The sequence below is a fragment of the Pleurodeles waltl genome, chromosome 3_1 (genome assembly GCF_031143425.1).
Source record: "Pleurodeles waltl isolate 20211129_DDA chromosome 3_1, aPleWal1.hap1.20221129, whole genome shotgun sequence".
Classification (NCBI taxonomy): domain Eukaryota; kingdom Metazoa; phylum Chordata; class Amphibia; order Caudata; family Salamandridae; genus Pleurodeles; species Pleurodeles waltl.
In genome coordinates this window covers 967,095,274-967,114,603 of record NC_090440.1, presented here as the reverse complement: position 1 = coordinate 967,114,603, position 19,330 = coordinate 967,095,274, and the positions used below count along the sequence as shown (strand labels likewise).

Here is a 19,330-nt window from a genome sequence, read left to right as displayed (position 1 = left end):
CTGTTTTCCATGAGGGTTTAATATAACATTGTTATTGGAGTGCTGCCCACTATATAATACATCCTCATCAAGCTTGACTATATCATGGTTAGTGAAGCACTGCACAATATGTGATAACTTCCTGGTCCTGTGAGGTCTGACTATAAAATGTTTAGAGCAGTGAGGCACACCATGTGATAAATCCATATTAGGAGCAAAGGTGTGTTTGGAGGGAACTTGTGGGTGCATTGCTGCAAATCATGTGAGGTGTGGGTGTAACATAGTTAGTGTATTGGTGCATTGATAGATACATCCCGGGTCTCTGTGATGTGCACACGTATCAGGGTTAGTAGAGTTCTGCACAACATCCAATAAATTCCTTGACAATAACATGGGTAGTAGAGCGCAGTGCATCATGTGACGAACCCCCCTTAGGGGGTCTTGTGTGCTTATGTGTGTGTGTGTTGGTGTCATATATGACGTTGAGGCGTAAAATAATTAGCATATTTTTGCACTGCTTGTGTTTCATCCTTGTGAGGCATGTGTGTAATATGGCTGTTGTAATATTTAATTGCCTTTTTTCATTATATGCTTGGTATGGTCTCACACACACACACACACACACACTTCGTTCGGCCCCTGCCATGAATACACTTGCGCACCAGACAAAATACCTTAAACCCACATAAGCACTCTCAGTTCGGCAATGGTACGCCCCATAAGTGGGGTCCGTGGGTCCCATTTTTATTTGTACCATAAGCCGGTCTTGCTGCTAGGCTTTGCATGACCTGTACTGAAGTGAGGCAGCTACTTACCTCAGTACACTGGTGTGCTTAGCATAGTACCAGATTCCACCCAATAGAATCTCTGGGGATAAAAATAGCACCCAGTAAATAAGCCCTAGGTGAAACATGTGGACATGACCCCTGGTCCACAAGCCCAGGGATAGCTACGATTCCCCAGTGGTTAGCATTCGGTCACCTTTTGATTCTCTCCTCTCGGTTTAACGGAGTGCTAGAAAGAGGGTCTAGAGATAAATTCAATAACTTTCTGCGAGAAGGATTAAGCTAGAACGTATTCGCAATTTGGTTGTAAAATAGCCTTTAATGCCCTATGCCTGATGACATCACTGCTTTCGCGAGGGCACTGCTGGTAATGTGGGCAGACACATGACGATTTCTTGTGTTTAACCTGAGATTCTCAGGTTCTGCATGACACTATATTGGGGTAAACAATACCAGCACACACTTATACTGCATTCTGTCCATTGCCTACCACTGCCTAGCCGTGCAGGTTACTGAAATTCAAGCAAACCATGTTTCTAGCTCATACAGGTCAAAAGCTACTAAAAAGGGCTAATTGAGGAGCCGCTTAGTGAGAGACAATTTGCAAAGGTTAACTGACCACTATTTAGTTGCTGATTCCTCTAATATGTCGTTGAGCTGATACTACTGAGCTGAAACTTTTGGTCAGACAGAATTAATGTGTGAAAAATGAAGAAATAGAAAAACAATACTACTTTAGAATGCGTTGCAGTCTGGCACATAACTTACCTTTGTTTGCATACCTGTCCTTATTTTGCATAATTTTGTCATCGCTCCTGCTTCATTTAGTCTTTTAGTACCGAATAATTCCAGTGGCCCTGACTGTATGTGCTGTGGACCCAGGATTGTACTATTAGACAATGCAAGGTAATTTTGAAGACTGAATAGGAGCCACTTTAAGTAAAGATGTCTGCATATATAGAACAGGCAATAGCCCTACTACTGTACATGGCAAGCTTTCGATTGCTCAAACAAATGTCAACACAAAGTCTGACCTGGAAAGCATACTAAAGTCCATGGATCACTCAAGAGGTGCGCCTAGTTAGCATTCATACCAAATGGAACGCACAAAGAGCTACAGAAAACGCCTCTTACAATCCCCCGCAGAGAATATTGAACAGAGCTTGAAAGAATGATTGCCCTGCCCTTTAAAAAGTTATTTGGGCTTAGATGTTCTTAAAGGCTGTCTACACTTCTAGGTGTGGTAAATAGTATTTCTTTTGCTAGCAGGCATTTGAACGTGTGTCCTTCATGTCATAGAAAGCCGTTAAACAAGTACAGGTGTTTTCTTTCCAGATCTGACTCTCATGGAGTTCCACTTGGCGCATGGATGGCGCTCAAATGTATCTTACAAAGTTCCCTCATCACTGATCTTCAGCACTCTTAGGGCCTCATTTACAAGCTCTTGGCGCAGGGCAGTGCCACAAGCCTTCCTGCTGCATTGCCCTGTGGCAAAAGGAAGGGCAGAAATGCAAGCTACGACACATTACTGTCTTTGTTCCCCGTGCTGGTGCGCAAATTGCTGCCTGTTGCCAACGCATGCAACCTTGTACCATAGTGCAAGGATACATGCTTTGCAGGGATGATTGTTTTTGTGCAGAAAGGGACACCTTCCTGAATGAAAACAATCAGGAGAGACGTTTTCCTTCTTCTATGTGTGCTGCAGAACTCAGCACACAGAGAAAGAGGAGAAAACGGGGATAAATCATGTTATTTTTTCCCATTGTGCCACCATTATGCCACCCCTAAGGGGGCATAGAAACCTGATGCATTCCCAGTCTTGTAAATCTGGAAATGTGTCAGACTCCTTTGGATTCCATGGGTGTTGCTGTATCACGGTGCCCTGTCCCCTTTGGGTGGTAGGTCTTGGACGGCCCTCTCTCTTTTCTTTTGGACAAAGATTTATTGTGACAAAACACAGTTATAGCCACGAACAGGACAAGTCTCAACCTCTGCATGCGTTTCCCTCCATTTTGCTTCTAGCAGAAACTCTGTATCACATCTTTGAGTAAAAAATGAATACTAAGGGGCAGCAGAAGACTGAACACAGTGTCTGTTCTTTGACAACTAGTTTATCTATAATGCCGAACCACTGACCCTGCTCTGGGAGCTATACTAGGAAATATGCATCAGCCAGCTTTTCAACAGTGATTCTTCCATTGAGCATTTTAATTAAAAATCATATAGGTATTGAAAATGTTCACCCAGTTGGTAAATGCCTTTACTAAGACGATCATGTCCCAAGCTTCTAACCACATTATGGGAATACATCATGCCTCTGAAAATGCAGTTTCTTTTGCCAATAATTAATTGAGCAAACGGTCTTCATCCTCAGTAAGTGGCAAATGAAATTGAACTGAGCATGGACTCTGACCTGCCGGAAACTCAGTGCATGGGATCATATAAGACGAGGACGAGGCAGCAAGTTAGATCAAAGAGTTAAGAAAGTGCAAAAGAAAGTTAATTTCATCTCATTGCATCACATCACAATCAGGATATGCACCATATAAAAATACAATGAATTATGAATTAATCAAATCGCTGATGCGCATGATTAGATAGTCAATTAGGCAAGACAGTGCACATATGACGTACTACACACAATAAGATAAATCATCAGATAATCATCAAGTGTATCAGGTAACACCCTGCTTAAATGCATTCTAAAACCAATGACCTAACCATCGTCAACCATGCTTTACCATGAAAAGATATGAATAACCCAGGTTGGGCAATTACTATGCCAGGAGAAAGACCTGAAGAAATAGTACACCAATTCACGGAATGGATCAAATAAAACATCAGATGAAATAATAACACACATTAGGAAAGACGAGATTACCGCCCTGACTAGATAATATACAGATGTTCAACACTAAAACACCATTCTGTGAATGGGTAGTAAAGAGATGTGTTACTCACAGGCAAAGGTATTTGAGAAACCTCTGGATCTTCCTTGAGGTTTCTGGAAAAATGTTGCTGAGAAGTGTGCTCTGAGCACTCTAACTTGCTAGTTTATAAGGTGTGGTGATGAGGTGTCGGGGCCCCTGATTAGTCAACAGGTGAGGGGAGGGTCTAGTGACGTTCATGAAAAAAAGCTGTTAGTGGTCAGTTTTATGGAACAATACATTTGCTTTGATTTGGCACCCAGCCACGAGGTAGATAGAGTTGCACATCACCTGTGATCTCAGTAGGGTGGGGCTTCTGGTGAATCAGGGAGTGGTGAGGCATGGCCACATTCCACAGAAGGCAGGAGAGACTTATGTGCCCCCAGGCGACGTCTATGGAAGGTTTCCTTCAGTGTTTCCCTTAATTTGCTTTTCTTGCATGGTAGGAGGTACATCACTATTGTTGATACAGCTTCTTTTGCATATCAGACCACAGAAGGCCTGTCCATGCACTTCATTCTGAACCTACTGCCCCCTGTTTTTTAATAATGGTGGCTCTATGAATTCTTCTTTTAAAGTGCCCCAAAACTGACCCACATAATTCCTTTGTTGATCAACAGGGAGTCACATACTTCTCTGGCAAGTCCTGATATATTGACCGCAGTGATTCCAGAGATGCTACAACACACACACACACACACACACAGAGCTTACTTTGCCAAAGCAATTCAATTCTGAATTGCAGTCCTCACCCCTTCTGTGTCTGCAGTCTTGACGCCCAAAAACAGCTGTGACATTGAGTCTCATTTATGTCTTATTGCACTTCTGCTTCTCTTGTACAAATATCAACCCCCATGTCAAAGACCACAGCAATGTACCTTAATCATGACCTTCAGTCCTGTGGTCCTGTGCACAAGTCTGACAATGCATTCGTGTAATGATCTGCAGCGCCCACTGTCACAGCAGTGCTGGCCCACGTACAGATTATTCTCAATGAATGTTCAGCATGTTCTCTCAAACATTCATGGCAATCCTTTGTCGAGTGTGACACAAAGATTAAATTCAATACTGGATTAGAAAATGTCCCTAAAGCCTGGCCTGAAGCACTACCATATTCAGTGCAAGAACGGTGAGTCACTTAATGACTTTGCTACAAAGCCACACGCAAGCATGGATACTAAATATATCCTATCCTAAAATATGTCTCACACTTCTGCAGTCTCCCCAGATACATTCTTGCACTGTGCGGTTAAGGGGGAAGGGGCTGATGCAATCGATGGAAAATTGTCAATTTTGTGCATGTTTTCACCATGAACTCAGGAGAGACATTGCATTTACCTCAGGCACTGGCATATTCACAGTCCGTGAATTAATTCCCTGTTGTCTAGTTTCAAGATGTGAATCAGTTTCTCACATTCCCGGGAGGGGGCGGGGGTGGTATCCACCTGCAGGTATGCACGGGCTAAAGGGGTGTCTGTGGTCGCCTTTGACTGTGTCTGGCACTGGGTCTGAATAGTGAGGTCGCCTGAAGTATCACTGCAAGCTCCTGTGACCCAAGTTAATTCACCTGAGAGAAAGTCTTTAAGATCGAAGCTCCCAAAAGAGTCCACAAGGAGCTAAACTGACTTTAGAGTCAACAATTTGTTCAAGGGCAAGCTTAAGACAAGCAGGAGACTGTGGAAGCAAGTAAAGGGAGGAGGAGAAATCCAGGGCTGGGTGAAGATACAGGGCAAAGGAGCTTCTGTAAAATAGTGTGTAGTGCCACCTAAAAAGCACACTGTTGAAAAGCAATCAGCAGCACTGTCCAAGACCTTTAAAGACCTTGCTAACCTGAGGTGCATGCCGACTGCACCCTGACTCCACATACTGCTTCTGCTCAGCAGACTGAAAGTCATAGATGTTGTCTTTCAGGAAACAAGCTGAGGGTATAAGGTAGTGACGATGTTCTAATGTTTACTTGTGCTAAATAAACAGAGCTAGTTAAATGGGAAATGGTCAAAATCTGGCTACTGGTCAACCATGATAATTCTTCAACTTTGAATGCCTATACAGTAGCCACTATGTGGCTTTAGTGGTGATTTTGTACTTGGTAGTTACCCTGAATATTAACTTTTTGTTTACAAAAGGCGCAGTTGGTTAAAGACAACAGTGCCCTCCACTCAGCCAGGAAGCTGCTGTTTCGTGTCAAATCTGCCTGTCATTCATACTTCATGGAGGACGTGATCTGGGCGCATCTGCAAAAGCTTGTAGAAGACCACATGTGCCTACATAGCTATCAACTGGGGGTGTATCCATGGACGTCATTTAGTGGTTGCCAGGGTTCGCAGCTGCAACCCCTGCCTTGCCACTTGCTACCTCTGGCACTTCCTTTGCAACCCCTGGCCTCAGAGGTGGCAAAATCAGTACCAGGAGCACAGAGGAGCTCATCTTTGCAGACATCGGTTGGAGCTCCATTTCTCTTGCTTTCTGTTAGTATTTTATTACACTCCTAGGTGTCATAAAGATTGGAGTACAACTAGCTGGAATATGACCCTCACTGGCATCTGAGGTAAGTAAACATACTTCTGATTGATACATCTACCTGTGGATTCCTCACCTTTTGAATACTCCCAATGAACCAGAATTCAATGGATTTTTTTTCTTTCTAGCTCTCCATGTCAACAAGGACGTCACAATAGAATGGCTCTGCACGCAACTCCGACTGACATCATCAGAGCCATGTGAAGTCCTCACCAGTTCCCTTTTTTCTGCACCTTCAACGCTAATGGGTTTTCAACCTTTCAGTGTAGTTACGTTGTTTCGAGGGAATTTAATTGTCGAAGTTTTGTTTGTGCGACAATGTCCCTGCCAAAGAAGTCAGGCTTCAAATCCTGTCAGGAGTGTAGAAGTCACATGTCTTCACGGACCCGCACGAAAACTGCCTCTGGTGTCTTTGTTCGTATCACAATGTCGGGGTATGCTCATTGTATCAGAGCATGAACCCTAAGGCACTAAAAGAAAGGGAGGTGAAGTTGTTTCTGATAAAGGCTAGAGAGGAGAAGCAGGGCTGTTGTAGACCCAGGCCTCAAGAGGAGTTGTCATCCCACAGGTCATCAAAGTGGCAAAAGAAGCCGAGACACCATAGTTTACTGCGTCTTTCTTCCTGGGATACCAGTCCTTGATCCTTGTCTTCGGCTTCGAAGTCCAGATGCTGCTCAAATTGGGAAGTGAGTCCCACTTTGTTTCCTCTACAACAGAAGTTGCCTGAGGCGTCACCGGCAATGTCTTTGGTGGAGATCTCCTTGTGTCACCCACAAGTCCTGTCAGGAGATTGAAGAGCAGGCAACAGGTCAGGTTGAGCCTCCGCAGCAGGAGTAAGAATACCCGACCTTTCTAGGCACAGGGACGGATCCTATCAGATTTTTAAATGTTATGTTTAGCATTTTTATTAGAGCAATGACCCTTTATGGTGCACCTGCGGGCCGCACAGGTTCATTGGCCTTCTCTCTGGGAGGTTTCCGGGTACCATATAGGCAGGTTCTTTTCCTGTCTTTCATGTCTACGGCTCCATATCCATGGCCTGTAATGGCATGGAGAAAAACACCATCATCAGTGGATTTCACAGGAGTTGTTGGTGCCGTCGGTGCCAATTCTGATAGCGGTTCGATCCCGTCCGGCGTCGAGTCCTCCTAAGTCTGCCCGGAGTGAGGTCCCAGTACCGACCCCAGCTTTGCAGGTGCCGCAACTTGCTTCTTCGATGCCAGCGCATTTTCCTTTGATGCCGCAGTTGGAATCTAGGCTGAGATCCAGGAGGGAAGCCTTGAGGCTCTTAGAGGAGCAACAATATTTAGAGGATCAGAAGTATCAGGACCTCGACGAATGGGAGTGTGACAGGGTCAGAAATAATGGAGGCTTGTAGAGGTTGTAGTAGATTATGGTTTTATTTCTTTTTCATAAAAATTTATGTCACAGTCTTTCTATCCGAGTGTCTCTTTGTTTTCTTTTCTTTCTCTCACTCTCTCTCTCACTCTTTGCTGGTAAGTCTTCAGTGTCCTGCCTCTAATCCGCCTTTCTTTTCTCTTTCTTTTAAGGTGGAATCTCCAGTACCGTCCAGGGTGGCCATAAGAGGAAAGAAGAACTTAGAAGACCTTTAGGAGGCAGGTATTGTTGCTTCTCTCTCGCTCTGTCTTCTCTGACCTTTGTTTTCTCTTTCCTATCTTTGTTTGCTTCCTGGGTGTCATTTTTCTCTTTCTTTTCTGCCTTTCTTTTTCTAGCTGTAGGTTTTCAATACTTTTCTGCTCTTGGCTTTCTCTTTCCTTAGGACTTTTCATTTTTCCTTCCTTTTCCCAGGGCTCTTCTATAACCCCCCCTGTCCGTGATATCTGGTCTGTCTGTGCTTCTCCTCAGTCTTCCTCTCTGTTTCTATAGCGTACCCACATGTAAATGAGCCTTAGAATCATAACATTTTTCTGTGCCCCGTGTCAACGTGCAATTTCAAAAACCCTGTGTTTGTGCACCCCCTCGCCGTTTCCCCATGATGAATTCCTTTTGGTTCCCACTCCCCCTTCTGTTTAATGATAAAAACAAATTCCCACCTCCCCGACATTTTTGCCAATGGCCTGTACCTGACTAGGCCACGTTCTTCATAGAACGTGGCCGGTCTGTTCGTTCCTGCTCTCATCCCGGACGTCCTCCGCTGTCTCCACTTCGGTGTTGAAAAGCGCCTATCCTCCTCCTCCTCTTCTTCGATCTTTCCGTCTGCAGGTCCATCCATACCGCCGTCCGCCTTCGACACCTCTTCTCCTCCTGGGAAAACAATTTCCTCCTTCCTTCGTCTTGCTCGGGTTTAAAACCCCGCTAGATTCTGCGTCCTTCTCACGGATATGCTGCTTCACCATGCCCTCCTCTTCCGGGTCAGAGTGGATTCCATCGACAGTGCCCCCGGGTCACTTCTTCCGCGGATCAGGGTTCCGCGGCTCCTCACATCCACTCCCCCTAGGCAGTGGCTGTTTTGAGCCACTGTAGTCTAAGACAATGAGGCGATACCCTCTAACCCTTTTGACCAGGGTAATGAATGGAAGTAAATATATTGCCAAAGCAAGGGGGAAGTACTCCTAGAGTAGTGTAATAGTATGTTTCTCTCTGTTGGTTTTTGATATAGTGTGACGAAGAGTTTTTCTCTAGCTACTCCTATTTTGAGACCTAGAAAGGGAATGCTCTCTCTGTTGGACTCAATGGTAAACTGGATATCTTTAGATTTGTTATTCAGCCAAGTGTGAAATTCCTGGAGTTGGATAATCGATCCATGCCAAATGAGCAATACATCATCAATATACCTCGACCCTTTCCATATATGGCGTAGGAAAGGATGATGACCCACTATTGATTTATGTCTACATATGGGGTCGAAACGTCGACATGATTTTGAATGTGGATTAAAATTGTAAAGAAATTATATGTGACTACAGGGCTTCCTGGATTGACGGAGCTGCTAGAAGTCCATATTATTCTTAAACCACTTTCTGTATATATTGTACATATCACCTTCACTTCCTTTCACAATATTCACTTTCACTGTGTGTTTTGAATTAGGAACACCTACCAATATAAGTACAATCTTCTCTTATGCTAAAAACGTAAAAAGAAACAAAAAGCAATAAAACACTACCTATGCTACATAGATTGTATATTTGCAATTGCTTAATCAATAGATTACAGTGGAAGTCTAGGAGTACTTCCCCCTTGCTTTGACCATATATTTACTTCCATTCTGTTTGAGACACTGGTCAGATGGGTAGCGAGAGAGATATTCAGCATTGGACAGGAGGGAACCCGGGGAGTGCTGTATCTGGAAGGCAAAAGATTGTAGGGATGAGAACCATCTTAGGACCTGTGCATTCGTGTCTTTGTGTTGCGATAACCAGGTCAAGGGAGCATGATCCATGAGCAAAGTAAAGGGGCGGCCCGACAAGTAATACCTAAGGGATTCAATAGCCCATTTTATAGCAAGACATTCCTTTTCTATTGATGGATAATATCTTTCACGGGGTAACAGTTTTCTGCTAAGGTATACAATAGGATGATATAGTCCATCCTCATCTTGTTGAAATAAAATGGCTCCTATTCCTTGATTGGAAGCATAGGTTTGAACCAGGAAGGATTTGTTGAAAACAGGGCAAAGTAACACAGGTTCTGTTGCTAGTAGGTGTTTCAAGCGCAGAAAATTTTCTTTCTCCAATTCGGATAAGTGGGTCATCTGATTGGGTTTGTTCTTTTCGAGTACGGCAGTCAGAGGAGCTGCGATATCTGAAAAATGAGCAAAAAAACATCTACAATACCCTACCATACCTAGGAAAGCTCTGACATCCATTTTGCATCGTGGAAAAGGAATTTGTGTGATAGCGTATACCTCTTCCATTTAGGGTTTCAGATTTCCATGCCCGATCACATATCCCAAATAGTCAATGGTATCCTGCCCTAGTTTGCAGTTTTCTGGATTTGCTGTGAGTCCTGCCTGTCTGAGAGCTGTTAAAATGGCAGATAGATGTGAAGTATGGGCTTCCTATGTTTTACTATAAATGTTAATGTTGTCTAAATATGCAGCCGCATATTCTTGAAAAGGCCGCAACACCATATCAATCAATCAATCTTTGAAAGGCAGCTGGTGCTCCATGTAGGCCAAAAGGAAGGACCGTGAACTGATATAACCCTGACGGGGTTGCAAAAACTGTTTTTTCTTTATCACCCTCCTCATGAGGGATCTGCCAATAACCTTTTGTTAGGTCTAACGTAGTCATATATTTAGCTTTTCCTAACCCTTCAAGAAGATCATCTATTCTTGGCATGGAATACATATCTAAGTAGGAGAGGGCAATTACTTGTCCGAAATCAATGCAAAATCAGATAGATACACCTGGTTGCGGAACCAAAACTATTGGGTGAACACCAAGGACTAGATGAAGGCTCAATAACCCCTGTTTTTAGCATCTCCATCACTTACTTCTCAACCATCTGTTTCCTGGCTTCTGGTATCTGATAGGGTCTTTGTCAGGACACGCGATTACCTAAGGTACGAATGTGGTGTTTTAGATGGGTCCTCCCCGGGATTTTAGAAAATACGTCAGTGTAAGTTTGTACTATAGTTACTAACTGAGAATTTTGATTTGGTGTGAGATTGGTACCCAACTGCGGCATAATTATGTCATTGTCTTGTTCCGTACTAGAGGGATATAGTGGTATTTCAGTTTCGGAACAGGTGGAAATGTATAGATTACTGGTCTGCCCTTCTGGTTCATGTCATAATTTCAAAAGATTGATATGATATATGTGACCTTGGCCTGACTCAGCTGGTATTTCTACTTTATACGTTACAGGAGTAACCTTTTCTAGTATAGTATAGGGCCCCTGCCAGTGAGCGAGTATATTGTTGTCTGTAGTCGGTAAACGAACCAGTACTTGTTTTCCTTCTGTTAAATCACGGGGTTTTCTTCGAGTATCGTAATAGGTTTTCTGTCTCTCTTGAGCTTCCTTCAAATTTTTATGTACCTCCTCCCAAATGTTATGTAAGTTTTCCTTAAGCTCACTGGTATATGTCAATACATCTTTAATTTCCTCTTCTGTTTCTTCCCCTTGTTCGGCTAACATTTCCAACAGGGTACGTGGTTGTCTCCCAAAGAGGAGTTCAAAGGGACTAAGCCCTGTGGATGATTGTATGTGGGTTCTTAGGGCATATAGAATCAGAGGTAACTGTTTTCCCAGTTCTTCCAAGAGTCATTAATGATCTCACGTAAAAGGTTTTTGATGGTTTTGTTATATTGTTCCACCAGACCATCGGTTTGGGGATGATAGACCGATTTCCATATTTCTTGAACCCCCAGAGCCTGAAATACCTCGGACATCAATTGGGACATAAAAGGAGTCCCCTGGTCCGTAAGGAGTTCTTTTGGGAAACTAACTCTGGAGAAAAACTCTATCATGGCCTGAGCTATGGTTTTAGTAGTCATACTTGCCAATGGGATTGCCTCTGGATACCTGATTGCATAGTCCACAAGTACTAAAAGGTATTGATGTCCTCTAGTGGATGGGATCAAAGGTCCCACTATGTCCATGCCCACCCGAGTGAAAGGGACCTCTATAATAGGTAATGGACGGAGGGGAACTCTAGGGTCTGTGGAAGGATTGATTAGTTGACATTGGGGACAAGAATGACAATATTTCCTGATATCACCGTATACACCCGGCTCTTGGTTATGGACTCTGTTTTTTCTCTACTGAAATGCCCTTCCCCACTATCTCCATGTGCCAAATTAAGTACTTGTTCTCTATATTCTTGGGGATCTACTAGCTGAGGACCTCGGTTAGTGGAAGAAGGACACACACAATATAAAAGTTCACTAGTGATTTGAAACGTGGGACCTACCGAAATGTTGTCAGGAGGCAAGGCTAGATGCCAGGCATTTCTTAACGTGGGATCCACTCTCTGTGATTACCAAAACTGTCCGGCAATAGACATGATTTCTTTCAGGAATGTCGGTTGAGGTTTAGGTGTTCATGTGATGTCTCTATGAAACGGTTGTTTTTGTTCTTGCTTTTGGGATCTAGAGAGATTCATCTTGGTTGTGTGTTTCTCTATCTCCGAAGACACAAACAGAGCATCACTCCAGCAGGAGTCTGTTCTGTTAGTGTGGTTTAGTGACTCTCAGAGTTCTGGAAATGCATCATAATCAATTCCCAAATTTAGGTCTTCGCATAGTTCGGGGATTACTCCTACTGAGAGAGACTCTTCTTGTCCTCTCCAATTTATTTGTATCTTAGCTACGGCATAGATTTTACTATCCCCATGCACACAAGTGATCAACACTTGTGCAGTCACTACCTTTTGGTCTGGTTGGACGTATACTTGTTTAGTTACACTCTGACTATGGGCTTTAAGCTGGACCCTCTAAAATCGGGTGCTCGATGATATGCACATGCCAGTTCGATAGCAGTAGTATTGTTGAGACCCGGATGTTGGCGAATCCAGTTCCTTGTAGATGAAGGTAGGGTGTCTAGGTACTGTTCCAGTACTATTGTTTCAAACATTTGTTCTTTCGAGGAATTGGTGGGATTCAACCATTTATTGGCTTCATGATGGTCCCTATAGTAGAGAGTCCTGGGATTTTCTTGACTGACCCATTTCGTATGTCGGAAACGCAGGCGGTAGTTCTCTTGGTCTAATCCCACTCGTTCTAAAATCGCTTTCTTTATTTCTGAGTAAGGAGTTACACCACATGATAGGCTGCCTGCAAGGTTCCTGTGAGAAGGGGTGCAATATATTGGCTCCATCTATCCATAGGCCAATTGGCGGAGCTAGCTACCCACTCAAAGTTCGTAAAAAAGGCTTTAGGATCCTCATTCTCTTGATATTTTTGTATCACGCTACTAGGTACATTAGGGAGTACCCTGGGCATGGCTGTCGTCTCAGTCAATTTTCCGATGGCCGTTTCATGCACTAACTGATTATTAGCGATGATAGTCGCCTGACTTTTCAGAGCGGTTTGTAGTGCTTCATGTTCTTCCTTTGCCTCTTTTAACTGTTCCTCCCAGTCTGTGTGCAGATGTCTCTGCCCTTCCTCTAACTGGGTGATGATGTCTGCCAGGGTTGGATTCTCCTGCAATGCCTGAGCCTGTCCATGAGATTGTAGTTAAATCCCACTTCTGACACCCCTGTGACAGGTCATAAATAATGGAGACTTGTAGACGTTGTAGTAGATTATGGTTATATTTCTTTTTCATTAAATTTTATGTCACAGTCTTTCTTTCCGAGTGTCTCTTTGTTTTCTTTTCTCTCTCTCTCTCGCTCTCTCTCTCCTTGCTGGTAAGTCTTCAGTGTCTTGCCTCCGATCCATCTTTCTTTTCTCTTTCTTTTCAGGTGGAATCTCCGGTACCATCTAGGAGGCCATAGGAGGAAAGAAGAACATAGAAGACCTTTGGGAGGCAGGTATTGTTTACTTCTCTCTCTCTCTCTCTCTCTCTCTCTGTCGTCTCTGACCTTTGTTTTCTCTTTCCTATCTTTCTTTTCTTTCTGGGTGTTCTTTTTCTCTTTCTTTTCTGCCTTTCTTTTTCTAGCTGTTTGTTTTCAATACTTTTCTACTCTTAGCTTTCTCTTTCCTTTCCTTTCCTTTCCTTTGGACTTTTCTTTTTTCCTTCCTTTTCCCAGGGCTCTTCTATAACCCCCTGTATGTGATATCTGGTCTGTCTGTGCTTCTCCTCAGTCTTCCTCTCTGTTTCTATAGCGTACCCTCATGTAAATGAGCCTTAGAATCATTAAATTTTTCTGTGTCCTGTATCAACATGCAATTTCCAAAACCTTGTTTTTGTGCGCCCGCTCCATTTCACTGTGATGAATTCCTTTACCCACTCCGCCTTCTGTTTAATTATAAAAACAAATTCCCACCTCCTCAACTCCCGTATTCGTCAATGGCCCCTACCTGACTAGGCCACGTTCTTCCTAGAACATGGCCGGTCTGTTCGCTCCTGCTCTCATCCCGGACGTCCTCCGCTGTCTCCACTTCGGCATTGATGAGCATCTCTCCTCCTCGTCCTCTTCATCCGTCTTTCCACTCTGCAGCCAGTCCGTCCGTCCCCCCTTCCACCTTCGACACCTCTTCTCCTGGGGAAACGATTTCCTCCTTCCTTTGTCTTGCTCGGCGTTTAAAACCCCGCTAGGTTCTGCGTCCTTCTCGTGGATACGCTGCTTCACCACTCCCTCCTCTTTCAGGTCAGCACGGATACCATCGACAGTGCCCCCAGGGCACGTCCTCCCCAGATCGGGGTTCCGTGGCTCCTCACAAGGAGATTCCACTGCCTTCTCAGAAGTTTGAGGCATTGAGGTGTCGAGTGGGCTGGACACATCCCTTGAATGGAAGTTATTATTCCCTTGGGGCATACCCACTCCAGAGGTTACCTCATGTCATGCGGTAATAAGGAAGGCAGCATAACGTCTATACTTACCACTGCCCATTACAGAATAAAAACAAAACATTTTTACTGTGGTTCTTCATTCTTCCTCTGTGGCATCAGAGCCCCTGCTGCCATTCAATAAGGCTTTGTTGGAGCCAGTATTAGATCTGTGGCAGAAGCCTGATTCTTCTCCTACAGTTTTGAAATCTATAGGTATAGGGCAGCACCAGGAGATCCTCAGGGCCAGATTTAAAAGGCCCTAGTGCCTCCTTGCTGCACATTAGCATCATTATTTTTACGATAATGTGGCTCAAAGAGGCAATTTTTGCTGTGCCATATTTACAAAGTGGGACAATGCATGCATTGCACCACTCTGCAACCCCTTGCGCCAAATTATGCCTGCATCAGGCATAATATATGCAATGTAGTTTTCTGGCATTAGAAGGCCTGCAAAAAGTGCACAGTGACATATACAAGATTTTACTGCTCCATTTTTGACGTTATTTTTAACCCCTCCTCAAGCACACGTTAAAATGAAGCACTTGTTGAAACCATTGGGCCTCCTTGCTAAACTAGTGTCAACATTTTAGATGCTAGTGTAGTGAAGTGCCACAATAGCATCAACCATTTTGACCCTATTGTTCTAACGACCGCCATGGTGCACCGTATTATAAATTCAGAGCACACATGGTGTCTTTAGGTGGGGCAAGGGCGACAGATGAAAGTAGTGCATTAATAATAATGCGCCACTTTCTTGTTAATCTGGTCCTCAGTTCTTAAGCTAGCATCCAACACCTGAAAGCCTGTTTGTACAATCTTCATACCCCTTAAGGCCTGCACGTGGTTCCTTTTCCATGATTCCTGCTGACAGAAAATCAAAGCAGTCTGCAAAAAATATATTTTCATCAGGAAGTATGACTTTGAAGTCGGTGAATGCCACTTGCCTATGGGGCAGGCACATCCATGCGCTGATGGATTCGGCTAAAGAAGTAATCCCCAAACTGCCACAGGATGTGCAGAGTCATTTTGCTGAACTATTGCAAGAGAATCAGGTGGCAGATAAGCAGGTCATACAATCAGGCCTGGACAAGGAGGATTCTGTTGCCAGGGCCATGGGGACTTTAATTGCCAACTCAAGGCATGCATGGCTCAGAGGATTGGGGTTTGGCCCAGATGTGCAGTCCATGTTAATGGATCTTCCTTTCAATGGATCTAGGTTGTTTAGGGCAAAGGCCAATTCAGCCTTAGAGAGATTTAAGGAGAGCAAGGCCACTGCCAAGTCCTTAGGTCTTCAGACACTCTCCATGACCTACAGACCTCTGTGTAGGTTTAGGGGATTTGGCCGGAGCACCTCCCTTCGTGGGAGGCAGCACTTCCAACAATAGCAATCTGCCAACCCTCTCTATGCATCCTACAGAGGTCTTGGGGGAGATAAGCAGTGTGGTGTAGTACACCAGCCTTCCACCTCCTCTACCTCATCCTCCTCTGCTAACCTTTCAGGAAAGCAACCCTAACCCAAGAGTCTTTGTCTCCGGAAGAACTGATGCTTCATATCAATCTGTTGGAATTGCGGGTGATACATCTGGCTTTCAAGGCCCTCCTCCCTTCCATTTGTGGTTGGTCGGTACAGGTCTTGACAGACAACACTACCTGGATGTGGTACATCAATAATCACCGAGAAGTAGGTTCATATCTTTTCTGCAGAGAGGCTCTAAGACTCAGTTATATGACGGAACACCAACTTTGAAAACAACTAGTGCCTTAACAACGAGGTCGAAACACCGACCTCGTTCTTACTACTAATGATTTTACCACGAATGCCTTAACAACGATATTTCGTTGTAAAGGCATTCCTGATAAAATCATTACTAACAGGCACCATTCACCCTACATTCCTCACCCCACCCCCCCAACCCCACCCCAAAACCCACTGCCCCCCAGCCCCTCCCCAAAACCATAAACGTCCCACCCCCCAACCCCACCCCAAAACCTAAAACCCCCTAACCCCCCACCCCCTCCCCAAAACCAAAAACGCCCCCCCAACCCCATCCCAAAACCTAAAACCCCCTGACTCCCCACCCCCTCGCCAAAACCAAAAACGCCCCACCACCCAAACCCGCTCCAAAACCTAAAACCCCCTGACCCCCCACCCACTCCCCAAAACCAAAAACGCCCCACCCCCCCAACCCCACCCCAAAACCTAAAACCCCTTAAACCCCCACCCCCTCTTTTAAAACCAAAAACGCCCCACCCCCCAAACTCCACCCCAAAACCTAAAACCCCCTAACCCCCACCCCCTCCCCAAAACCTAAAACGCCCCACCCCCCCAACCCCACCCCAAAACCTAAAACCCCCTGACCCCCCACCCCCTCCCCAAAACCTAAACCCACCACTTACCTTAGTCTACCCCTTGTCACCTGCGTCGTCCTCCTTCGCCAACTCCCTTCTTTGTACCTTAACCACGCATGTTCGTTGTTCAGAACATACGTAGTTAAGGCACAAAATAACGGAGTTGTGGTTAAAAAAAGCGTTGTTGCGCTTTCGTTAACCACAACCCTCGTAAAAAAAAAAGTCGTAATAAAAAATGTTTCCCCTAAGACTCTGGTCCTCGGCCCTGAACCATAAGATTTGCATTGTAGCAAACCACTTGGCCAAACCATTTGGCCAAAGTTCTCAATGTACGTGCAGACAGTCTCAGCCGGCACTTCTCAGTCGACCATGAGAGGCAAATTCATCCAGAGGTGGTACTTCATATCTTCCGGTTGTGGAGAATGCCTTAGATAGACCTGTTTGCCACTCGCAAGAATGCCCACTGCCCCTTGTTCTGCAGCCTTCAGTATCCGATGCAGGGAACAATGGGACATGTGTTTCATTTGAGCTGGAGCAACCCGCTGCTTTACACATTTACCCCATACCCTTGATTCCTCGAGTTTTGAGGAAGATTCACAAAGATCAGGCCCAAGTCATATTAATAGCTCCAGACTGGCTGAGAAGGGTGTGGTACACATACCTCCTTCAGCTCTCACTGTGTCCTCCACTCTGTCTCCCTCACAGAGCAACCTCCTCTAGCTGTTGCAGGGGCAGGTTCTACACCCCTACCTCCAGAGCCTGCACCTACAAGCCTGGAGATTGAATGGGGCAACGTGAATTCCTTTCGTCTTCCCCCTGAAGTGGTGGATGTGATTTAATCAGCCAGGTGACACTCCACCTAAACTGTTGATGTTGGTAAATGGGCCAAGTTTGCCAAATACTGTGAGGACAGACATGTTGACCCTTTAAATGCCCACTTATCCAATGTTTTGAAATTTGCTCTTTCCTTGGCACGACAAGGTTGTGCAGTTGCGATAGTGAAGGGCTATCTGTCTACACTGTCAGCATTTATTTGTTTACCTGATCAACCCTCTTTAAGTCCCCTATAGTTTTAAGGTTTCTTAAAGGTTTGACTTAAATGTTCCCTCCCACTCCGTTTATAATGCCTCAGTGGGATTAAATTTGGTTTTATTCTACCTGATGGGTACACCATTTGAGCCAATACATAGCTGCCCGTTGAGGCTCCCTACGATACCAGTTTTTCTCATAGCAATCATGTTGTTTAAACATGTTAGTGAGCTGCGAACTCGGAGTGTAAAACCCTCGTTTACCACTTTCTATGCCATCAAGGATGGTTTTGAGAATCAGGGCGTCTTTCCTGCCAAAGGTAGTGACTCCTTTTCATTTGGGGCAGTCCGGCATCCTTCTGTCCTTTTACCCTCCTCTTCATCCCTCTAAGGAGTAGGAAAGGCTGCATCGTCTGGATCCAAAGAGAGCGTTGACCTTCTACATTGAAAGGACGAGAGATTTTAGAATGGACGATCAGCTGTTCATCGTCTATGTAGGTGTAACGTGTTGTGTTTGCGATGTTGGTGTTCACCAGTTCGCCTCAAAGGCATGAAAAAAAGTGGGTGAAACTGACATCAGCACGCCGGCAGGACTTCTTATGGCGCCAATGAGGTTAGACAGCGTAGCATGGGCAGCCTTTCGATTGTGACATCCTCGTCGACATGGAGAGCTTGAAAGAAAAAAATTCCCATTGAATGCTGGTGCATTGGGAGTATTCAAAAGGTGAGTAATCAGCAGGTAGATACTGGATTCACCAGAAAAAGCTTTAAGTAACTTGCTCTTTTAAATGTATGGTGTGTGTGTGCTTGAAGGTGAGAGTCTGTTTATAAGAGAGCCTGTGTGAAAGTGTAAAAGTGTGTGTGTGTGTGTGTGTTTGTAAGCATGTGTGTAAGTAAAACTAAAAGTCAAATGACACGTGATGTTACTTCTGCTACCCCTGACGTTTTGGCAAATTGACGTTCATGGTTCTATCCCAGACAGCAAACTAATTATTCTTTGGCTGATGTTTGGATGAAGGTGTCTCTGGACTGTGGATAAGTGGCGGCTACTAGGCCTCACATGGTTTAATTTTAGAGAGAGGTTGGCATTTTGTATTATTGGGACATTGGATTCTGTAGGTGGGGGGTGTGTGGGCAGTCTAGCAAACAACAGCTTCAATCCTTTTTAGCAGGAGGAAAACAGCTAGTCCACCTTGGTTTGTATTTTTTATCCCCTAGATAACATAAAATGCACGGTGCCCAAAAGTAAGCCCTCTCCCTACTTTCCTTGGCAGGGATACTCAGGAATCACAATGTGAACTTTCAGCTATGCATAATTGAAACCCAACCAGCGGTGCAATCT

At 44.6% G+C, this 19,330-nt stretch overlaps 1 protein-coding gene across 1 annotated transcript in view; it reads right to left on the bottom strand.

Annotated features, from left to right (window-relative positions):
- Positions 1–3,821, bottom strand: part of LOC138284832 (uromodulin-like) — a 30,492-nt gene extending 26,671 nt beyond the window's left edge. The window contains exon 1 of the mRNA XM_069224020.1: positions 3,726–3,821. The gene's annotated coding sequence lies outside the window, so the exon portion shown is untranslated. The remainder of the gene's footprint in view (positions 1–3,725) is intronic.
- Positions 3,822–19,330: the final 15,509 nt, after the last annotated feature.